This window comes from Egretta garzetta, unplaced genomic scaffold, assembly GCF_000687185.1.
Source record: "Egretta garzetta isolate BGI_Z169 unplaced genomic scaffold, ASM68718v1 scaffold360, whole genome shotgun sequence".
NCBI classification, from domain to species: domain Eukaryota; kingdom Metazoa; phylum Chordata; class Aves; order Pelecaniformes; family Ardeidae; genus Egretta; species Egretta garzetta.
In genome coordinates, this window is record NW_009258261.1 from 1,927,376 (window position 1) to 1,937,165 (window position 9,790).

Sequence of the window (9,790 nt, forward strand, 5' to 3'; positions counted from 1 at the left end):
CCCAAAAATCATTCCTACCCTTGTCCAGCACACCACTGGATTTTGAGCCTGATCCACTGCTGCCTCTGGAAAGACGCCCCCAGCCTTCAAAATAGCTCTTAGCAACAGTCTGTGTCTCCTCATCCCAGAAGACTTTTTTTTCTCACTAACTTATGTGCAACAAGTTTATTCTTGAACACCAGACGACCAGTATTAACACTCAGGGAGACAAAAACCTAGATGTGGGACTTGCCTGCACACACATTTCTCATCACTCCACATGGTACTCGCCTGGTGGGCACCTCTTTCTGCTTCCAGCACCAATATGTCTCAACACTAAGACCAACCTTTCCATACCAAAGTGAGAACTCAGATCACCTCCCCCCCAAAAAGAAAAAAAAAACCAAAACAAAGACACTCCCCCATAGATCCAGCCATCCCACAGAGGGAACAAGTGCTTGGAGAATATATAAGCAGTTATTCTAGGGCCACCTTCAGCTGTGCCCTGACTCCCTTGGCCCTCAGGCCAATGTGCAGATGCTCCCTCAGGGACCACCCAGACTCAGGGAGGATGAGGGGACAAGGACATGAAAACACGCCAGCCTCCCAGAGCACATACCGAATTGCTCCTTAAACAAGGGGGCCTGGATCACAGACACAAGCCCATGTTGTTTCAACCTCTAACTGCAGCCTTTTTAGGGGAGTTGCTGTTAGGCAAAGGTGTGGGTGTAAATGTCCTGTCCTCTTGCTCCTTCTTCGAAGCTCTCAGATACCTGGAACAAGCTGTTGGGAACTCAGAACAAACCAACTTTCGAAGATCATGCTGAAAATGCTCTGCAGGGCATAGCATTGGTCTCCCCTATCCCCATCTCAGTATCTTTAACCACAGAATAATCCTGTTTCCCTGGCAGGAGGTGCTGATTTTAGCACCCATTTAGCAGCATTCCTGGCCCATGTACTGCATCTTACCCAGAAATGCTGTCATTACAGATAACGCTGGATAGCGTTACCTGCCCTGAGGTTGACTGACATTTCCATTTACAAGAACCTACCTTCTAGTGCGAGTGCAACTTTGTTCAGCTTGAACTGAGGTGAGATTTTCCATGCCAGATGTTCTTCCATTACAAGACTTTCCCTCTTAATGCACAGCACCTGCAAATAAATAGGCCATTGCAAAGGCAATTTAAATAAAGGTTTGACCTTTCAGCCATGAGTTTTCTGGCTTTGGTTAGCTCCAGCTACTGTCTTAATCACATCTTATTATTTCATGCTCTGTGTGCTATGTGCCAGTTTTTACTTTTAAGGAAGAAATGCTGGCATATGTTGTTGGCTAATAGATGTGTGGAGAAAAATAGTCATTAGGGAAAGCCTACAGAACAGGGTATTTTTAAAATGAACTTTTGTGTTGTGGGAAAACATATGTGCCCCACACAAGATCACCTACGCTCAATAATGAAATAAGACATATTTGTATAGGATGTATACTGCCTGTTGTACACAGATTTTAGTAACCATATGTCCCAATACACACACACATACCAAAACACCTCAAACTCCTGGGGAAAGATCCTCTGCTGGTGTAAATGGTCCCGGCTGCATTCACAGGCTGGGAGCTACTTCACAGATGCCTGCCGAGGATCTGCTCCGGCACCTGCCTGCTGCAGGAGCTCAGCTCTCTCCCTGGCTGCCTTTTGGCTCCAGGATCAGGCAGGTCATTAGCATGAATCAGTGCCTCCCACTAGCAGCTGCGTGGGAAGGAAAATAAAAATTCTGTCAAAGTAGGCATTGATACCAAACATCCTGGAGGAGCTCTGAGCTGAGCAAAGTGGGGAATGACTTAATAGCAGGAGGATTTGTCAAGGATGACAAAACAGTTTGGATCAGGCATTTATATCAGGTTCATTCTGGGAACAGAAAGGCGGTGCTTGCTGCCTGCCAGACTTAGTCCAAAGATGAGCCCCAAGACAACCCAGACGGCTGGTGCGCATGGGCAGGGGGCTTTGTGCCTGCAGCAGTGTGGGTCACCCCTCTGGGACACTGGTCCAGCTCAGCTGGAAAACACCCAAGCCAAAGTGTACACATCTCTAACAGACCTCAGGTGGGCTTTGGATCTGGGCCGTGCAGCAGGGAAACCCCTCGGGCACTGGCTGCCAAGTCCTCACCATGTCCTGTACTCCTCCTAGTTTGCAATGACTGATCAATTTTGGCCTTGCTTGTCATACCCTGTGGGGCTGATGTTATTCCCCACCTTCGACTTCATTCACACATTTCTCTTGAAAATCTTGTGGGATCTTGTAAGCCCACAGCTCCGAAGGGTGTTGTGGGTTTTAGGTGTTGTCCTAACCCAGGGCTCGGAATGCTGCTTCTCTGCTGTGAGCCAGGACACTTTCTTGAACAAGCAGAAGGAAAAAAACCCCTTGGATTCGTTCTGCAGTGAAAGGCACCAAATGCTGCAAAAAGCAGCCTCCTCATACTACCAGAGTGCACAGGGGGATGAACAGAGGTGACAGTGGGCTTGTGGGAAGCCCAAAACACAGGTACGGCTTCCCAGGAAGAGCCCTGGGACCATGCAGGACACACAGCTGCAGGGGCTCACGCTGGGAGACAGAGGGGAGGTGGGTGGAGGGAACAGAGGCTGCAGGGGGAACACGGGCTGTGGAGGGGACACCTCTGCTGCTTCAGGCAGGGTCATTGCAACAAGAGAAGCAACAAATGTGACTTGCACCCGTGCAACTGCCTTTGTAACAGGAATCAAGAGTCCCTGCTCTCCCTTCCGTGCAAATTGCCAGAGCTGCAGCAGCATGATTTATGGAAAGATGGGAAAATTCCCTCCTACAGCTCCTGAAGATGGCAGGAAGCAGAGGGCAGGAGGGCACCTGAGATCACCCTGCCAGGCAGCTCTGCCTGGGATCACACAGCCGGCCCCGCTGAGTGTCAAGTCGTACTTGGCCTAGAGCAAGGGAAAAACAACAACTCGGAGGGGTGTTTCCTTCTGCACAAAGGTGCCACTTGTAAGCCCTCCTGCCCAGAGCATGCACACAGCACGGGCAACAACTGGCAGGAGAGTTTCAAGGAGACTGTAACCCTGGGTGCATTTTTTTGCCCTGTGGCTAAATGTTCAGTGGTTACAGCTAAATCTGCTTTTGAAAGCTGAACCAAAGCAGCCCAGCTGTCTACTGAGCTCACGGTAGTGGAGCATGTTCAGGTACAAAGTGCTCCAGCATTGCCTGGTTCCTCGCCTCCAGGGAAACAGGTTATTTCCTGCCCTAAATAATGCAGTAGAGAGAAAATAAAATGATGGGGTGGGTCACAGAAGCAAACAAAGAAAATGGAGAGAAACCAACAGCAAAGGGCCTCTGAGAGGATGATCTGCGCTTCGCCAAGTGCTGAAACCACAGAAGCATCAAGGCTAAGGCAAGTGCAAGCCAGGCAGAGAAGAAAGCACTTCACCCCCTCAGAAGGAAACAGTTTCTCAGAGGCTATTGCACAGACTGGAGAGAAATGTACAGAACATGGGACATTTCCATGAGGGCCTCGTAATACTCTTGATACTTAAACATCCAGAAAAAACTGTTCTTTACCTGGAAAGAGCCATCATCTATCCACCCATAGATGGCCACTATTTCAGTCCTTTCAAGAGCAGCTAAGTAGATTTAGATGAAAACTAATGAGCCTCTGACTGTGCTTGTATGGCTTCTTTCAGTCACAGAAGGCAAAAAACCCCAAAACAACCCAAAAGGCAATAGGGCTGAAAATTCTTGAAATACTTGAAATTCAGGGAATAGCAACATGATAGGAGAAGGCAAATGTTTTGCATAGTAACAAATACCCAGACAGTGTAAACTCAGCATTGTATCAGGGGTCATGGCAGCAGCAAAGCTGGGACATGAACACTGGGATCAGACATGCTGGAACATTTGCACGGGAGTATTCATCCTTTTCTATATGTAGGGATAGGGCAGAGGGACAGTTAAGTCACTTCAAAAGCATTGGGCCCTTGGAGCAAGAGCATAGGTTGATTCATGTCTTTGACTTCAGAAGAGGTGAAAAATAACCACAGCGCAAGGCCTTTCTATATGTAACCACTACAACTATCCGAACTTAGATATCATCGATATAGATTCCCTACCATCCCAGGAGGGACTTTCAAGTTTCATGAACTGTTTGTTTTCTAGGAAGGCACCCCAAGCACATAATTTCTGGTTTTATTTGCAAAGGCTGCAGATTTCCTCTCCACCATTTTGCAACAAGTGTGGGGGCTCTGTCTGTGAAGGTGGTGAACCTAGAAGTGTTTTACAGTAGCACTTCCTGCCATGCAAAGAGAATCACTTTGGCCACCTATTTCCAAACTACATGCCAGGATGCCAGAGTATCACTCCCCTAAACAAGTGCTAAACTGAGAGTTATCCCCTATCCATTTTCCTTTGTAGGTAATTTACCCTTCCTCAAAACTTAGCCTCTCAATCACCTACTGTGCAAATCACCATGGACACAGGAATCAGACTTATACTCCAAAGAAACCACATACAGTTAAGAAAAAAACCCCTCTCCTCTAGACAAGACCTGCGTCAAATGTATCACCTGCTCCAAAGATGTTTATTCCAAGGGGCTCTGCCTTTACCCTTCCTTCTGTCTCAGTGTGAGACACATCTATTTTTGGCAGGCTTATTGGCATGAGCTGAATATTGTACCTGGAAGTGAGCAGTGCACAGAAGAACTACAGGTGCTCCCGACCGCAAGGGGTGCAAACTTCTCAAAAGACTGCGTGTTTCAGTAGTGCAGAGCTTACCACGTCCTCTGCAAGATGCCAGCCAAGATTTGTAGATGTGAGTCATAATCCAAATTTTTCAGCTGCATCCAGTCTGTTCTACCTACGTTGCTCTTTAAAATTGAACAGTTTCATGCTCTCCTCTGCCGGTATCTATCTTCATGCTCTTTCGGCAGCCGCCTATTCTGTTTTGTCATTGCTTGCATCTCATTTCCTAAAGGGTTGAAGAGTAATGAGTCCTCTTATCCCTTTTCTTGCTGCATCAGAAATTTCTAATACAAAAACTGGGATGTTAAAGGTGGTGGCTGCACAGCCCAAGAGCCCAGAGGAGCTGAAGCAGAAGCGTGACCTCTCCAGAGGCGCCTCACCTCCCGTCTAGCCCCCGGTGTGTAGAGAAGCAGCACAACCCCCCCCACAGTGGGACCCCAGATTAATTTCCTGCATGGACACGCACCTTCCAAACTAAGATTGCCTCATTCTGCCATCATTTAAACGCCTTAACAACAAATGAACTGATACTCCCTTGAATGTTTTCTAAAGCTCATTCAAAAAGCGGATAAAAAGATGGCAGCTCACATTTATTCAGGCCCCAGGAGGAGCACCCTGTGTGCAACCTTTCTCTTCACAGTCCCAAAAAGGGGCTCCAGGCAGATACCTCTCATTTGTGTGAGTGGGGAAGGCCATGTTTGGCTCTGGGGCTGATCTAGGGTCAGACTAGAGTCCCTTAGGACTTCTTTTCTCTTCCATCAAAACCCAGCAGGTATCTCTCAAACATCATCAGGAGGCCTCTCCTAAAGAACAGGAACCTCATATGACCAATTCATCACCAAAACTAATACAGCAACTGAAGGGGTTCAGATGCAGTCCTCTGACTCTCCCGCTCTCTCTTTCTGGGAGGTTATTTCCCTTAAAATAGCAGTTAAAAGGCTTTGCACAGCAACTCATATTTAACTGTGTGGAACAGCACAAATGCTAGCAAAAAATTATAAGCAACAACATCTGATTTGCACCGAAGACCTTTCTTTCTCCCTGTACATCCTCAGCAATAGCTCCCTACAACCGTCAGTATTAATGCCCTCATAGCCATGACAGATCTGTGGTGGTTAAGCAATGCGAGCTGGCAGGGAGAGGCTAATACCGTTACTGCAGTTATTGATAGCACACTCAAGAGCACGTTTGTTTTTTCCAGCTCTATCTATTGCTGAATTTCTCCACAATTTCTGCCCACAGGATGCTTTTGTCTGGATTCTGACAGACCAGCACCTGCAGATATATTTAGTACTACAGAAATGATGCTGGATTTTCATCTCAACCCCTTTTTTTCCCCTAGCACCATTAACTTGAGTAGCTGGGGGAGCAGCTAAGGGTCTGCTCCAATATTTTGCGTGCCCTCCAGCATATGTACAACACCCCTGCCATAAAAGCATGCAAGCAACAACATCAAGCAGAACCACCAAGAAGCCAGATGTATCAGTTTCATGACAACTCAAGGACAGCAACCTAAACCCAGACAGTCCCAGTATAAATCTATTTGCAAAGAGAGATTGCACCAAGCCCAAAGATCTTGGCCATAATTCGCAGCCAGCTGGGCCAGCAGGGCCTCTTCCTGCTCTTCCTGCAGTTAAAGTCAACAGCCAAATTTCCATTGCCTTTGCTGGAAACACCTGCAGAGCACAGCAGCTGTGCCAATCTGCCAGGGGCAGCAAGGCAGGAATAGCAGCCCCATGTGAAACTGCAGCAGGGAAGCTGACGTGCATGAAACACAAACACCCATGCTGGGATCTGGCCAGCACGGAAAGGGAACAGATGAGAGGTCTCAGCAGCTGGGCTGGCAGAGTGAGAGCTATCTCCAAATCGAAATGCTGAAGATCAAATGCTAAAACTGGCACAAGCAGTGTGGCTGTACTGGGGTAACCGCATGAGGTGGGAACCTCAATGTTGACCATTGAGATCCCAACTGTCCTTTCTTCTTTCTTCTTTGCCCATATGCTGTCACATTCTGTACATCCCTTCCTCTTGCTCTTCGTGCTTCCCTGAACACATCCACACTGGAGAATGAATGGCTTCCCCAGTCAGCGAGCAACATCGCCACAGCAAACCACCCCTTCAGTGGACAAACCAGTGGGTGGAAAACATGCACAAAGCCATACGTCTTCCTGACAGAGGCAGTAAGGCAGCAAAGAAGCCACTGAGCCAGGAGATAGGAGGCCTCCAAGAGAGAGACCTTAAGTGGTTGTGTGTGGGTTCACTGCTCTGTTGCTGACTGACATCAGGGTCTTTGGACTGAGAGAGATCTGCTTCATTTTAAAGGGAAAACTCCTCCAGGGATCTCATTAGCACCATCATGAAAGACAGTAAGGAACTGGAGGTTGGTGGAGGGGGGATGGTGGGGAGGGAAACAGAGAGGAATGCCATCAAACTGCATTTAAACTGGCAGGGAAAGGAGCCTGGGAGCACTCTGCCCTGTTAGGACAGACTGGCTGCCCCAGGGAAGGACTGCCTCCTTACCTGTCTGCAGGGCGAGTGGCTGGGGTAGGGGGGCAACTTCCAGGAGAGCAGCTGCCCAGAAGCTCAATCCAAGGCACCTACTCACCCACTTGCACTCCTGCGGCAGTTTTCCTCCTGCCAAATCCCTCCTCCTCCTCCCTGTGCTCTCAGTCTTCCTGGGATCTTTCCTCCTTCTCGGGAGGAAACTGGCTGGACGCTGTTGGGGGGTGTGGGCGGGGCAGCAGCAGCTCTGGCCAAGTTCGTGCCTCTGCAACTGGCAGCAGAAGGCAAAGCAGCTGTGGCCATGTTTGCAGTGGTGGGATTGTTACACAGTCACATTGTCCCACTCTGCAATGCTGAGCACTGGTTTGACACAGGGTCCTGGCAGCCCTACTCATTTTAAGCTGATTGCTCCTTGAAAGCTGCTTCCAGCTTTCTGAAGACTCTATTGCAAGAAGGGGGTGAAGTGGGCTGTGAAAGAGCAGTTAGTGGATCCAGAACACGGGTAGATTCCCCTCTATTAGGCTGAGAAAAGTCACAAAAGCAACACACACAAAAAAGCAAAGAAGCCACAAAAATAGCAGGAAAAAAAAATCCAACTTAGTTAATTCGAAGCAATGCATCTTAGTTAAAACTGCAAATCAGCTTAAGAAATTCAAACAGATGTAAGTTAAGCCCCCTGTGCTATTGCTCACCAGAGGTAATATTCATTATTAGAATTTCTCCTACGTAGCATCATAAAATGCCAAATAGGACTGTGCTGCTTTCAAGCACAGCCTGTTCAGAGCAAGGGTGAGCCTTGCTTGGAACACCTGGCAAAGGGGAGGGATGCATTCATCTCCCTGTGTCTTGAAGAAATTGAGGAGAGATGTGTATCAAGGAAATGAGTAATACAAAGTTTGGCTTTCAGCAGACTTGGAACTACATACAGCAGGTTCCAGCACAGGTTTGTAAAAAATTAATTAGCAGTGAGTGGGAAAAGGAGTGACGAGTGTTATTCTCTGTGCTGCAGTCTTGTTTAACTTAACGAAAGTGACTGAACTAGAAGATCTCCTAAAATTAAGTCTGTCTCTAGAAATGGAGCTGTTTGTTTCACAGTAGGAATGATCAGGTATTCTAAACTTTACCATGTTTTGTTATCATTAAAAATCAATGGGATTTTGGAGCCTAATTTATCCAGCTGAGCTCTGCTCTGCTACTGCAAGCACCTAAAGTATTAAAATCTGCCATAAAGTAATTAGGTTTATTCTAAATTTTAATGAAAATCTAACAATAGAAGTTTGGAGAAGACAAAGCTCAGAATTTTTCCAGAAGGTTTCTTTGACTTGCAAGCCCCCCAAGCAAGCTGTGAAACAAAGCAAAAACTACATCAAAGCAGTGGGGCTGGCAACCCTGGTAAGGACTAACACATAGCTGTCTTCTCCCACCCAAGTGTCTCTTTTAGAGCCTGATACGTCATTCAAGAACAGAATAACTGCAGTCAGTAAAGCATAGCTTTAATGACTGACAACCTGTCCAGAGAGGGATCAGAAGCTTTGCTTGCTCCTGGTTGACCTCGTCAAATGGCTCCTCCATGCTGAGCAGAGGACCCTGAATTGCAGCCTTGTTCAACAGCAGCACCCTTCCCACCAGGGCTTTGATGGAGGGAACCCAGTCCTGCATCCCTCATGCAGCTGTTTTCCATGGGATTCACTCCCAGTTTACACAAGCACAAAGCAAAGGAATCATAGAATCATTGAATCATTTGGTTGGAAAAGACCTTTAAGATCATCGAGTCCAACCGTACCTGTCCACTACTAAACCAGGTCACTAAGCACCTTGTCCACTTGTCTTTTAAATATCTCCAGAGACGGGGACTCAGCCACGTCCCGGGGTGGCCCGTTCCAGTGCCTGGTCACTCTTTCAGTGAAGAAATTTTTCCTAATATCTAATCCAAAGCTCCCCTGGCACAACTTGAGGCCATTTCCTCTTGTCTTATCACTTGTTACCTGGGAGAAGAGACCAACACCCACCTCGCTAAAACCTCCTTTCAGACAGTTGTTAAGTTCATAAGGTCTCCCCTCAGCCTCCTCTTCTCCAGGGTAAACAACCCCAGTTCCCTCAGCCACTCCTCATCAGACTTGTGCTCCAGAGCCCTCACCAGCTCTGCCTCAATGTCCTTCTTGTAGTGAGGGACCCAAAACTGAACACAGTATTTGAGGTGTGGCCTCACCAACATACCGGGGCACGTTCACTTCCCTGCTTCTGCTGGCCACACTATTCCTGATACAAGCCAGGATGCTGTTGGCCACCTTGGCCACCTGGGCACACTGCTGGCTCCTATTCAGACAGCTGTCGACCAGCACCCCCAGATCCCTCTCTGCCAACCAGCATTCCAGCCACTCTTGCCCAAGCCTGTAGCATTGCATGGGGTTGTCGTGACCCAAGTGCAGGACATGGCACTTGGCCTTGTTAAATCTCATACAGTTGGCCTTGGCCCAGCAATCCAGCCTTTCTAGATCCCTCTGCAGATCCCTCCTCCCCTCAAGCAGATCAACATGTGCACCTAATTTGGCG

The 9,790-nt window shown here is 47.8% G+C and overlaps 1 protein-coding gene across 8 annotated transcripts in view; it reads right to left on the bottom strand.

Moving 5' to 3' along the window:
- CHGB (chromogranin B) overlaps positions 1-9,790 on the bottom strand; it is a 35,025-nt gene that overhangs the window by 20,368 nt on the left and 4,867 nt on the right. For 7 of the 8 annotated variants that reach the window (XM_035894261.1, XM_035894147.1, XM_035894195.1 and 4 more), the window contains exons 2-3: positions 1,519-1,724; positions 1,032-1,131 (exon numbers count right to left, since the gene is read on the bottom strand). The exons of the other annotated variant lie outside the window; for it this stretch is intronic. The gene's annotated coding sequence lies outside the window, so the exon portion shown is untranslated. The remainder of the gene's footprint in view (positions 1-1,031; positions 1,132-1,518; positions 1,725-9,790) is intronic. 8 annotated transcript variants of the gene reach the window in all.